The following is a 12,932-nucleotide window of genomic DNA, read 5'->3' on the forward strand; positions in this document are numbered from 1 at the left end:
GATAAGTTTGATGGAGATCATAAGTTTTATTACGTTGTATTTTTATGATATAAAGTAAAATTACTTTCTTGCGTGCAGCATGATTTAGAGTAGAACAATAATAGGAGAATAATAGATACAATATAAAGCAGCACGGAAAATATATACGAAGAACGCAATATTGTGTTCGCAAACTCGGCTGACCACGAGACGCTTTTACTACTAGTAAAAGTAAAATAAAATAAAATAGGAAAATTTATCGAACATTAAGAAACACTTAATATTGCATTTTAGTATATTTGGCAAATACTTGAAGGCAATGTATGTGCACTGGTGTAACCCCTTTGTTTAGTCGCAGCTCACCCTCGCTCATCGAAATTCCTCTTACGCATCTTCCGGCCACTCAAAGGTCTCGGTACCTTAAATAGGAAATAGCTGAGATTCAATGGGCTGGTCAGTTAATGTATACATCAGGTTCGCAGCAAACAGCGCTTTGTTCTAACATTGTTGGCCGCAATATTGTAAGCACGGATACACGAGACACGGTCGTAAATAATAATGCGCCCTGGGAGCGTGTGATAATTCGGAATTATTTAATTACCTTCGGTGAGAACACAAAGGATCGTTTGTCCCTAGCATTGCATGGCCGAGAAATTTTACGATTAATCCGCCCAGTTGGGAATTATTGATCATCCTGCCACGGTAATTATCGGCGTTCTGTACTCGATGTGTCAAAGGGTTAATCACGGTTTATATTGTATACGGCGAGACGGTAAAGCGGCGATATGAAATTTTGAACTGTTTATGACCGATTCGCAGAATTCCACCAATTGATTCATGTCCCGATAAATGGATCGAGTATGGACACCGCGTGTTGGCAACTATAATATCTCCATCGAATTTAACAAAGTAGAGAATCGCTCGTGTGTAATCCAGTTTTGTGGGAATTATTCAGAACTCTACAATGAAGTAATAAAGTTATTTAATATTAAATTCTGAATCATTCAACACTACTGTTCAAAGTTCCATTACGTATTATTAATTTTGTAATTTCTTAATAATATTATATAATTTCCATTCTGGTGTTAAGAGCGGTGTACATACTGTGATAAGTTGTGCATGACGGACTCATTTGTAGTATTCTATTGTTGGCGAAAATGTTAATTGAATACAAATTATTACAACTAAATAAGTACTTTAGTGACAGTTGATGCAACATCGCGCGTTTAAGTACGGATACAAATTTTTATTGAATATAATTATTTATGAACAGACAAATTAATTTAATGGTAATTTACTGTGTAATAACTCCATTATTGCGATGTTTAGTAATTATATAATACAATCATGTCCCCGTAATGATGCCCGCGGTATCGATTTTCCGCGTAGCGAAATATATTCTTCAGTTAGAGATTGCAACTGGCAAGTTTCCGAGAATTGATTCGAGCCATATCGCGATAAAACGCGTACGCGGCATTGTTTCGTATCTTTCCGTGCGCCTACCGCAATCCTCGTTCTTCCGTAACAATCGATCCGCCGTACCAGGAAGCAGAAGGTACTTTACGGTAACTACGGGGTGACAAATTATTCAGCGCACGGCGATGTCTCCGCGTTAACGATGAATGCAAGCCGTTAGATATTCGCGTGATAGGACGTCTCGAGCCGAGACAGCCGTAAGAATTTTCGATGAGGGCCGTAATCGCCGTCCATGATTTCCGCCATTCGATAAGCGGCGGATCTGATAACGGCGTTCCACAAATCATGTGTGTTATTTGTACTCAGAACTACGTCGTAAATTTATTGATGGTCGGGCCGGCAAATTCATTCTAACACGCTCTCAAATTGCGCAATTAACTAGCTATTTAGAAAAATAATAATCATAAATGATTTAAATTTATTGTTGTTAATTAATTTCACTTTATATATTTTCCATTTGTCTCGATTACATCATATCGCGCCAAAATACTGAAAATGTTTTAGTATATATTTTTTTTTAAATTGCCTATAATTTTCCGCAATTTTTTTATAATAAACTTCATAAATTTGATCAAACGTCGCGACTTTTATGCAACTCCCACGAGAGAAAGGCAGATGGTGATGAAAGGGTTACGCGATCGAAGGCTTCACGGAAAGAGCTCCACTTTTACAGTAGTTACGGCGGGACTTTAGTCAGCCGCTCGCGGCGACGTCTAGACCGCGGACTCGCTCGCAGCGACCTTGACGACGAAAATCGATCCCACTGGCAAAACTCACGCCCTGAGCGAAAGAATCTCGCCGGGGCTGTGCGCCGAGTGTCCTCAAAAGGATGGCGGTTCGCCACTCGGACGAAAAGCGGTCGGTTCGCTGGATTTCCTTTTCTGCCGGCGCTCCGTTTTTTTCATCGTCGTTCCTACCTTCCTGCCACCCCCACCGCCGTCAAGTTGAGCCCGTGGGAATTGGGGATTTGCGGTTTACCGGGAGTGCTAGACGCAAAAAACAAATGAACGGGCCGTCGGATGAGCGCAGGACATGGAATCCGGCGGCTGCTACCGTCCCTCTTTCTCGACCCACCTTTATTTCTTCGCCGTTGCCTCTGGTTCGTTCATCCCTTTCAAAGCTTGATACGTGGCAGCACATCTCCCGGCTATTTCTTCCTGCGCCATTCCACCCTTCGGACGTCCACCGCCCGATGAATTTCAAACAAATGAAAAGAAAACAGTTGTACGTTAAAGACACACCTAAACTCTTACCTTTTTTCTCGCGTTCCATCAATCTTTCACCTTCGCGTGTATGCGCGTGTGTATATGCGCGCGCGGAAACATACCAGCGCATCGACATCACCACTTAAGTATCACCAGCGGCAGTTTTTTTCCATCTTTTTGCCCGCAACAGCGGTTTTGCTATCGACACGGGAAAGACCAAGTCTTCTCGCGGAATAAACTTTTACTTTGTTCTTTGGATCGTTTTGTTTGCAAAAAATGGGCAATTTATAACGGTGTAACTTGGAAAATAAACGTAGGAATGAATAAAAATGAGCGCGTTACTACACCCTCATTATCAAAATGTACAAAATTTACAATAGCGAAAAATATCCGAAATGTGGTCATCAATCTTGCATGCGTATACCACGCGCTCATACACGAATCCGCCGCGTATGACACAATGTATGCGGAATATGCGCGCGGTCGATGAGGATCCATCAAGTCCGCGAGGAAAGGAATATTGCCGGCACGCGTTTATGCGCGGCCAAGTCAGGTAGCTCGCTGTCTGGAAAAAGAACCGCTCTTTTCTCCAAGTACATCGTAAAACAGTGCCGCTCGTAAAATCGACCGCTGTATCCGCGGCTGCTTGGCTGCGGTCGCTCGCGCGGAAGGGCCGGTCGAGCATCGGGAATAAGGGACGAATTCGTTTGCCGATGCGTGTGGGGGGGGGGGGGGGGGGGGGGTCGCGTCCTGGAACGACCGCGGACTGAATTCGTAAGATTACCGGCGGGCCATCAGGCGAATTGAAGCGGCTCTAATTCGAAGTGCCCCGACATTACTGCCGTAAACTGATTTACTAAAGTGCACAATAACGACGTGAAACGATTCTCGCGATAAATATGCAATCGCGCCGCGATAAAAATAACGTCCACTTGATCGCGCCCGGCGAACGATAGCCGCCGACAATTACCGGCGTTCGTCAGCGCCGGCTGCTGACTGGATCCCGTCACGTACGGGATGTACAATTTTAAGCCGACCTGAGTTTTCGTGTCATTAAGCACGTCGGTGTAATTAAAATATAATGTAATTACGCAATTAAAATGTGAGCGCGCACGCCGAGTCGACCGGAAGCGGACGACCGTCGCGCGGGGGGTTAAAAGCCAGAGGTGAGCACTCCGCGGCGGCGAAACCGCCGGTGATGGTGATGGTGGCTGTTGCGCGGGCGTTGAGATGAGACTCCACGACACCGTTCCGGCTTACACATTTGACAGCTGGGGAAATTATATTTCTCAACTGCCATTTAAGTTTGCGTGTTGCTCCCTGCTCATCAGTCTGAATAGGAAACCCTACCGCGCGCGATGCCTTTTGCTCACGCCGAGTTTGATCCTCTCACTCTCTTCCCGCGCGGTCGTCTCGTGCTCGAATCTCAAGAGAAGCGGAAGGAAGGGGGAGGGAATCACTCGCCCGTTCTTCCCTTATCCTACAGTGATCCCAAGCAATTCCAGTCCGGCTTAATCCCTTGATGGTAACACGATCTCGATCCCGTGTACGAAATGCTTACTGACACTCGACTACAGCGCCGCTGACAATGGCACGACGTGCTATGATATTCCTTGCGCGGGGATGATACGCCATCGGCTCTTCCTGCTAACGTTCGAGAATCTTAATGGAGTCTTCTTCACCATTCCTACACTTGTCATTCTTCTTTTTAACAAAAAAACACACACAAAAGTAAAATACTTGAATCTTGTAAAAATTATATATTTTCCACCGATTGCGCATTTTGTAAAATGCGATTAAATAATGGGAAAATATAACTCACGCGCAAGCTGTTGTTCACAACATCTACAATGTAACAATGTAATCAAAAGCTAATAATTTATACAAACATGTTTGATACGAAACGCACTGCATAATACAATAGTAACATAATAACCGCGCCTATATCGATTATGATTACAACAGTTAACTAGAAGAGAATACGCGAGTTAATGACACGCCTACTTGCCATTTGATTGCGTTATATTGAGAGTTTAATCGGGCAACTCGGCATGATAAACCGAGACGCGGACGTCGAGACGTCGCGACGATCCGATTCTGACGTCAGCTTGAAATGTCAGTAGCACAGTCGTAATCTTAGGTCTTAGGGGGAATATAGCGAATTGGCATTTGAAGTGTCGTCGAGTTTAAACGCAACCAATACCGGGTCACCGCGGCAAAAATATGCCGTTGCTATTCCGCATTGCATGACCGGGTCGGAGAGTAAAACATTGAAAGACCGATGCAATGAAGGAGTTTAACGAACTTACTGAAGCACGTCGTAAAGCTTTGCTCTCCCACGATTGTCCCTAGCTTCGTCCCCGCGAATCGAAATGCGAAGCGGCGGCCAAGAAGAAGAAGAACAAGACGAAGAAGAAGAAGAAGAAGAAGAAGAAGAAGAAGAAGCAAAGGGCAGAACAGCGATGAAGAGGTAAAGAAAGGTACAAGCTACTTTCTACTGATCGTAATTGGATTGAGAAACACCGGATTGCGAGCGGAATTCGACATTCGTTTATTTCCGTTTTACGATGGTGCTCTATAGTTTAGTTTCATGAAAGTATAGAAATTAAGAGTTTCATCAGAGTAATGATTCCTCAAATAGAGTTCGACAGACATCAAATTAAAAAATTCATAATAACGTTGCAAAATTTAAAATACGTAATATGTAATCGCGTAAAAATAAAATCAAAATAAAAATTTAAACTTTGAGGTCAACGCGAAATATTTTTGCTAAACTTTCTTTATTTCTATTGGCGACAAACGTTTCGACCACTGATATGGTCCTTTTCAATATTTATAATGCTCTTTTCAATTATACTGAAATCTCTCCATGCTACGTCGAATCTTCGAATTAAACTGCATTTATCGCAATTTATTTAGTAACACTAATTGAAGCCGCTTCTAATTAATAAGTACCGTAATTTTCATTCGTGTATCTATATTAGCCGGATGAACGTAGAATTGTCTTAATTTATTTACTGCTTTCCATTTCTCAGTTAACAGGATCATTATTCTTTAAGTCATTTTAAAAATAGAAATACTCACTTTATTATTATAAAACGGGTGTTATTCATAAAACTTAATTTTGGGGTAATTAATTTGTATAGCATGATTATATTATTAATCAACGCGCTAAGTAGAGGAGCATACGTAATCAGATCTTCATCCTCTTAATACTCTTATTAAAGAGCATTAATAAACGATTACGGGGACGGCTTTAGGTATTGATCGAGCCGTCGTTCGAAAAAAATAATTTCAAAAAGGTAAACATGCGCGTCAAGCTGATTTGCGCGGATGATAGTTAATTTCACGGCAATTGCACGCATATTACTGCGAACGCGAGAACGAGAAATTTTGGCTGCCACTGTACTTGGAATAGATGCGTGTTCGTCCGTGAAATGACCATTAGATCCAGCTGGGCCGATACATCTACGCGGAATTCCAGAACAGGAGGCCGCGGTAGACGGCAAGCTAAGCCTCCGTGACACATGCGCGCGGGCTGGCGCGTGTGTATACCCGTGCATATGTATCGCTCTCAACGAACCGGCGCCGCGCCATCGGTGTAAATAACTTTTCGCCCGTCGAGGATATCGGCGCGACAAGCACGGTGTTGTGTGCGCCCGGCGTAGAATCGATAATGAATGTAGATCTAATGGGCCGTAGATAGGGGCAAGTCGCTAAGGGCCGATGACTGATTAATCATTGAATAATAGAAACAATTAGTGTGTGTGTTTTAATTATGCAAGGGATATGTCAGTTGCGTATAGTGAAAGTATATTCCGATAATAGGATCACAGTGCTCGCAGATCATTTCACACGTTTACTTGCGAAAGTTAATTAACGAGTTAGGAAAACTATAGAAACCGAAAATAGTGGTATTTTTCAGCCGCGTTTCCGTGTTTTTCAGTGTTTGATAAAAGTAAAGACAGTAACTAAAGACAGTTTTTTTTTTTTTTTTTTTTTTTTTTTTTTTTTTTATAAATAGTTACTCGTTTCTCAAACAGTTTTCATGTATTTTAATATACATGCAATCATGTTTTATCATTTAATCGTATTACGCATCTATGGAGCAAATATCAAGAAATGATATTTGAGTATTGACTGTGCATATTGAATTTGGATCTATTTTTCAATTAAAAAAATATTTCATCATTAAGGACTTATTTGTTTAGTAACAATATTTGTATTTTATGTTGATTAACAAATTATCTGGATTTGTTATATATGTGTGTGCGTGCGTGCGTGCGTGCGTGCGTATGCGTATCTGTATGAACTCAGACTATTAAATTATTCCTCTTCAAAATTCTATCAATATTCGTTTATGGAAAAGTGGCAGATATAATTGGGTTAACCAACGATAGTTTATTTCTCGTCTCACACTCTCTCTCTCTCTCTCTCTCTCTCTCTCTCTCTCTCTCTCTCTCTCTCTCTTTCTTTCTATAGCTCGGACATATCCGCAATGTAATTTCAGATAACCGACACGCGTGCGAGTGCGATCTGAACCGCGGCTGTTCCAGAAATACATAATTTACTGGCCGACGATGCATTCTGCGCGACCAGATTCGTTACGGACGCATCCGTCATCGTTCGTTTAACCGATCGGCCGATGCCCCGGCACGCGACGCACGGTGATTAATCATGCAAATTCGCCGAGGCGCACAATTGGTGCGCCGGACGGCGACACCGATAAAACGCGTGGCGACTGTAAAAAATTCATAAAATGCCGTACCAAGTAGCGCGGCGCCGACGGTTTCGTCGATCGATCGAAAGCGTCGCACGCGGGTTGCCTCCGTCGAGAAAAAGAGAGAGAGAGGGTCGCGGGGCACCGGCGTCCTGACGCTCACGCGACGAAAATCACCGACCTCCCCCCTGTGTGCGTTTCTGTCACGGCGTATCTCCACCATTTCCACGCGCCGTTTCAATTTCGTCGGTTTCGTGTGCCCGGGCTTGCTTAAATTTCAGAGCACTATCCTGCGTCCGCGTGTGCATCTGCTGCATGCGTCTCGCACCTCTTTCGCGTTGCGAAATCAGCGCGACATCCGTTATACACCGCACGTGGAAAGTATGTCATTCGTCTTTCCAGACACGTGAGATACGAGACACGAAACAGCCGCGTAGAAACGAGTACACGACCAAAGCGATGATGATTAATGAATAATTGTTTTATTTTGTTGCACGGTATATTTTTTTGCGCGTCGGTCAATTAATTAATCACATCGAGAAATTATGAAAATTAAATACGATACACAAAACGTGAGATACATTTGGACATATATTTCTGCACCAATAATGCACCGATGTATTTTAAGCAGGTACATATTTCCTCTAAGCGTCTTATAAAGCACGCAACAGAAGAGGAGCTCGAAAGTTCTACGACGCCGGATTCGCCGGCGGTAAGAAGCCGGGGAAGCGCGAGGCTTTTCACAATGAAAGATTTCTCGTGCGTCTTCTCGCTGGTTGGTGTAATAGCTTTTTAGTTACCTCGCACACAGCGCATTCGAGCTCTGACGGTACGGAGTAGCAATTACTTCGCGAACTTGTACCGGTGGGATGGGCGAACAAGTGGGCATTCAACCGCGGGTGTACAGCCAAAACAATTCCCGCGTTCTCGAAAACGCTTTTCGCAATGTGCTACGGGAAGAGTTATGGGAAAATTTTCCGCATCCCGACTCGGTCGCGCGCTTACTTTCGCCAACTTCCGGCGCGGAGCTTTTGATTCGTCCGCGCTTTCTGCAGCGAGAGGTTTCGGATAAAATGAGAAACTTTTCTCGCAACCGCGTAATTGTGTAAGTAGCAAATACATATAAATTAGTACAATCAATTGGTAAAAGTGTGAGTTAAGATCGTAATTTTGTTGGTGGACAGTCCGTCCCGTCTGGAAAAATATTTCGAGCGCCGCTCTAACAATTTTCGCGTTTATCACGCGGAGCCCCGCGGTTAGCTCGCAGCGCATGAGATATCCCGTGCGACCTCAACGAAATGCTTGTATTACCTTCCAGCACGTGAAACCGTGAACAAGATATTACCGGCGGGGAAGTAGCATGCCAGACACGTTACATTTCCGGCACATTATCGCCGACAAGGAGTTCAGAGTTTAATGCGTTTTCCGACTTCCACTGTCTGCTAACGCGGTTTCTGCCGCAACTCTCGTGTTTTACCCGAGATCTCTAATTATGAATCGTATTTTTCAACATCGAGACGTTCCAGGACGTATCTGCCCGCGAGAGTGGCTGTCGTGACGTACGACGAATTGTACAAAATGCGGTTTGCGACCGGGCAAGTTAATTTTGCCCAACGATTCCGCACGCGCGCGCATGTGTGCGGTTTATGTTTTAGCAGAACGACGATGCAACGTAAACAAGTTTTCTAGCGTTAAAATTGCCCCGCGGGCACTGACCGACTTCGAGTACCTCGAATGTGGCAGGAGCATCACAGTGGGATCGTCGACTTAACGACCAGCAGTTAAAAACCTTATTGCGAGTGTCCCGCGAGAAACCGGTGCCCTAGAAGATATTAAGTTCGATATGGAAATATGTCCGAAATGATGAAATTTTTATCACTTTTTTTAATACAACGGTGACGCGTCGAAATATAGATGAGAATACATTATACATACATTGCGAGAAAGCTGAATGTTGGATCGTTATTAATATATAGAGAATAACTTGAATTGCGCTCGATCGGGAACATCAGAATTTCGCGTACCATGCATTTATCGTTAAAACATGCTGCGGCCAGAGTGTCGTTCCTCTTTACACATTCATTGCAATTTGATAGAATTGAGTATCGAAATGTTTAGTTTAATTGTTTGAAAGCTTTTGTACTTTAATGTTTAACGCGCGAGTTCGTGGTTGAACGGAGATACGATTCGCATATTAAAATATGAAATTTACCACGGAAAGTTATAAATGAAATGTTTCGAAGCTATTAGGTGCGTAAATTAATTCGGTGTCTTTTTTGCAAAATTAAAAGTTTCAAAAAGACTTCACGAATCACTTTCAACTGCTCAGCTCTTTTTGAGCTTATGTGGTGTCTCGGTCAAGTAGCAATTGCAATTTCTCATTTTTAAATTTTTTTGGTTGACCAGAACTCGCTAAAATATTTGCCAAATTGAGTCTAACATTAAAATATGTAACATATCTGAACATTTTATACAATAATTTATGCGCTCGCATAGTGCAAATCTCCACAGTACAAAAATTCATCAACGTATATCTGAAATGAAGAATAAATAATTATAAAGCATTTGTATATTATAACCAGCTAGAAGGGTCTACATTAGTATACGTAATGTATCTGACAACTCTTAAGTAAAAGTTATGTTTCTTTAGTTTATGCGTGAGGCTCGTTAAAGTACAAGTCCTCACCTCCAAAAATTATATATATATAACTTACTAAAATAAATGGCAAATAGGTGGGAAATAGGTGGGAAATAGGTGGGAAATAGGGTGTTGATATTCCATCTGTCTCTTCATCTGTACGTGTATTATAACCAGTTGATCGGATTTTTGAATACGAGAAATTGAATACGTTGTATTCCATCTAGTGTGTGAAAGTTGACACATAATCCAAAATATAGATATATACATATACTGCCAAAACTATCGCGGTCGAGCAGCTCTATATTCGGCAGTCTGTATGACATTCAACGTTTGTGTATATCAACTTTCATACGCTAGATGGAGTTTGACATAAGAATTATCTCGTATTTAAAAATCTGAGCAACTGGTTATAATACACGGAAACATACAAAATATCAATTATGAAATATTGTGTAAAAAATTTTTGTATTGCGAGGACTTGTCTTATAACGAGCCTCATGCATAAACGAATGAAACATAACTTTTACTTAAGAGTTGTCAGATATATATTACGTATACTAATGAAGACTCTTCTAGCTGATTATAATATACAAATGCTTTATAATTATTTATTCTTCATTTCAGATATACGTTGATGAATTTTTATATTGTAGGGATTTGCACTATGCGAGCGCATAAATTATTGTATAAAAGGTTCAAATATGTTACATATTTTAATGTTAGACTCAATTTGGCAAATATTTTAGCGAGTTCTGGCCGAGACACCACATAAACTCAAAAAGAGCTGAGCAGTTGAAAGTGATTCGTGAAGTCTTTTCGAGATTTTTAATTTTGCAAAAAAGACACCGAATTAATTTACATCAGTGAATAGTTTAGAGTCGTCTTTTTAATTTGCTCTGTTCAAAATGAACTCAAAACATCAGACAAATTAAAAAGGCGACTATTCATCATTTTGTGATAATTTTTGGACTGTGAGAATTTGTATAACGAGCCGCACGCATAAACTAGACAAACATAACTATACTTAAGAACTATCAATTATATTACGTATACTAATGTAGACCTTTTTTAATATTTGCACTTGTTGCTTTAACTTTAACTGTAGAATAATATTATTTTTATAATATTTTTTATAATATTTTTTATAAAACAAATATGTATTTTATAGAGAAAAAGAGGAAAATTACTTAAATTTGAAAAATTTTAATAAATGTCAAGTATGTAAATTAATTCGATGCCTTTTTTGCGAAATTAAAAATTTTGAAAAGACATGGCTTCACTTTCAACTGCTCAGCTCTTTTTGAGTTTATGTGGTGTCTCGGTCAAGTAGCAATTGCAATTTCTCATTTTTAAATTTTTTTGGTTGACCACACTCAAAAAAATATTTCGCTGATGTAGTTAGATTTCTAGATATCGCAACAAGAATGTATCGCTATTTTTCGTATCTGTGAAAACATTGTTTGTCACATATAGAATTTATAGCAGTAATGTTCTAGCAATAGCTTCTGAAAAATTTAGGTACCATTGCTAAATATTATTTATTGCATGATCTAACACGTGATTGATCTTATATAGATAGGCGCTTTAAAGAAACTTTCTTTTTAAAGTTCACAAACAATACAGATATATATTCTGTTTCTGTCATCTAAACTGATTAAGTAATTACATATGCAATATCACAACAGTTGCTAATCATTTATCTGTTTTAGTTAATTTTTTACACCTAGAAAATTTTAGCTATTATTACAAAATCATTTTTTTGAGTGCAGAACTCGCTAAAATATTTGCCAAATTGAGTCTAACATTAAAATATGTAACATATCTGAACATTTTATACAATAATTTATGCGCTCGCATAGTGCAAATCCTCACAGTACAAAAATTCATCAACGTATATCTGAAATGAAGAATAAATAATTATAAAGCATTTGTATATTATAACCAGCTAGAAGGGTCTACATTAGTATACGTAATGTATCTGACAACTCTTAAGTAAAAGTTATGTTTCTTTAGTTTATGCGTGAGGCTCGTTAAAGTACAAGTCCTCACCTCCAAAAATTATATATATATATAACTTACTAAAATAAATGGCAAATAGGTGGGAAATAGGTGGGAAATAGGTGGGAAATAGGGTGTTGATATTCCATCTGTCTCTTCATCTGTACGTGTATTATAACCAGTTGATCGGATTTTTGAATACGAGAAATTGAATACGTTGTATTCCATCTAGTGTGTGAAAGTTGACACATAATCCAAAATATAGATATATACATATACTGCCAAAACTATCGCGGTCGAGCAGCTTCTATATTCGGCAGTCTGTATGACATTCAACGTTTGTGTATATCAACTTTCATACGCTAGATGGAGTTTGACATGAGAATTATCTTGTGTTTAAAAATCTGAGCAACTGGTTATAATACACGGAAACACACGAAATATCAATTATAATTATAATTATATCAATTATAATTATTACGCTAATATTAATTGGCGCTTAGTAAACATAATTCATAGTTTTTTAAAACCGCATTAGGATAGGAAAATATATAATTTCAAGATGTAATAACTTTAAAGTGATACTAGCAATGAGTATAGAATTAATTTACACACCTAATATTATCTCGCGAGCTACGCAAAAGTTACATTGGTACATTTGCAAAAATATTTTTGAGTCTACTTAATGTTGATGATCTAGCTTAATGTCTACTTCACTAATAAGTCATCCGTCAAATAAACTGAGAAATTGTTGTTGCACTAACTTTATTGTATAATTGGATTTCTGCAAACTTTCTTATTAATTCCCACGTAGCTCGTACGTTATATGTATTGCGTTGAGCAATTTCGGCAAAATAATCAGAAAACTCTCATCAAGCTTGCATACAGATTGTAAATTACATGTTGAAGAGTT

The 12,932-nt window shown here is 39.9% G+C and overlaps 1 long non-coding RNA gene across 2 annotated transcripts in view; it reads left to right on the plus strand.

The window, feature by feature from the left end:
• Positions 1–12,932, plus strand: part of LOC105676360 (uncharacterized) — a 205,804-nt gene that overhangs the window by 98,151 nt on the left and 94,721 nt on the right. The window lies entirely within an intron of this gene.

This window comes from Linepithema humile, chromosome 3 (genome assembly GCF_040581485.1).
Source record: "Linepithema humile isolate Giens D197 chromosome 3, Lhum_UNIL_v1.0, whole genome shotgun sequence".
Classification (NCBI taxonomy): Eukaryota; Metazoa; Arthropoda; class Insecta; order Hymenoptera; family Formicidae; genus Linepithema; species Linepithema humile.